This window comes from Wasmannia auropunctata, unplaced genomic scaffold (assembly GCF_000956235.1).
Source record: "Wasmannia auropunctata unplaced genomic scaffold, wasmannia.A_1.0 LD336106.1, whole genome shotgun sequence".
Classification (NCBI taxonomy): Eukaryota; Metazoa; Arthropoda; class Insecta; order Hymenoptera; family Formicidae; genus Wasmannia; species Wasmannia auropunctata.
The window spans coordinates 3,009,129-3,010,941 of record NW_012026784.1 but is presented as its reverse complement, the minus strand read 5'-3'; positions in this window follow the sequence as shown (position 1 = coordinate 3,010,941).

The window sequence follows — 1,813 nt, the reverse complement described above, 5'->3', positions numbered from 1 at the left end:
TCGATCTGATTGATTAACTTTATTCGTTAATAACTCTGTAAATAATGGTCTGAGCCAAAATTGAAAGAGGAACTTTTAGTTCAAAATTTCATTCTCTTTCACGCCTTGAAATATTAATTAAGCGTTACGGGACACCCTGTATACCGATTTAAATAAAGGTAAGACTCTCGAGATATAATATCTGTTTTCTTAACAATGTTTGAAACTTGTAAATCTTTCCTACGTATTTTCCTATGTATGTATTTATAAATAATCCAACGATAAATAATGTTAGAGTGTTACACAGTAATTCGATTCAACGCAAACTTACAAATTTCAAGCAAAGTCTTTCGTGTAATCTATAGCGTAGGAATACGATACGATTGCATTTTGAAAATATTTGCAGTTTTACATAGAATGCATAAACAAATAATTGCCAGAAAAATTACAGCAAAGTACATTATTTTTAAGATAAGTGTAATTGCAAATTTTAATTTTGTGTAATGTAATAAAGTAATGTATGGTACTGAAGGAAAATATGTATTTAAAGAACAACGAAATTAAACGGTCAAAGCTTTATTTTATATAATATATAGTAACAGTTTAAAACTTGTGAAAATCGGAAAAGGAAAAAGCTTTCTTCTACATTTTGCGAATCTAAGCCTCGTAATTTTGTTTTAGAATACATAGCTCAATAAATTTATATTATTTAAAAGTCAGTAATGTAAATAAAAAACATATATATACGTTGTCACGAGCTCCCGCGAGTTAGATAACTCACACGAGCACGGATCAAACAAGATTGCGGAAATCGCGTGCGATTCCGCGGAGGGAAGGTGATAATCCTCCGGGAAGTGTCCCTCCTGCGACCGACGAGGAGCGGCGACGCGAAAAGCTGGGCGCCAGACGTGTTCTCGGTCACGTCCCTCGCGAAACGTAACGATTACGCAATAACCCCACCGAAATTCGTACGCGCGACGACACTTAACCATTAAACGCCGCTCCCGAGGTCGATCGCACGAGGGCCGGCCGGCTCTACCTAACGGCAGAGGGGCAGGGCGAGGCGAAAGGGCGATGGGATGGCGCGGGGCGGGCGAAAGAAATCGTACTCCAATTGCTTAACAATAACAAGTAATAACAGATTTATTGGCCGTTCGGAACGGCAATAAGAAACGGTGGAAAGAGAAACCAGATAATATAGTAGGAATGTCGGTTCGGTACGAATAGTACGTGACGCGATTGATTCCGCGCGCGGGGAGTCCGGCAGCGAGATACAACTCCTACGTAGCAAAAGAAAAAGACACGAAACCGACATAAACTTCGGCCGTAAACGAAAAGAAACGCGTATGAAACACGACGGCGCGATAATACAATCATACGGGGCTCGGTACGACGCGAGTACCGAGGTCTAACAACAATTGTTTTCGCGACGGTCGATCGTGACCTTGCGCGTTGGACGCTCGTACGGAAACGGGCAAACAGACAACGGACATACGCCGATCCGCAATAAAGTCGCGCGCGGTGTTACACTACCGCGCGGCGCACGACACTCGCGATTCCGCGTACTCACACACACTTACTCTAACGCTCGCGCGCTCGGGCGCGAGGGCTTTGCGGCGAACTCGCGACGACGATCTCCAGGTGGCTCGACACGCGACTCGCGACACTCCCGATCGCTCACGGCAGATCCTGTGAGGATCCTCGCACTTAAGGACGGACGCCGATACACCAAACCAAAGAGTACTACGCGGTACGCGTCGCCGACGGGGCGCACGCGACGGCACTCTGACACTAACAATGGCGTCTCCGTCCGCAGTAGTGCGAACAAGATCCT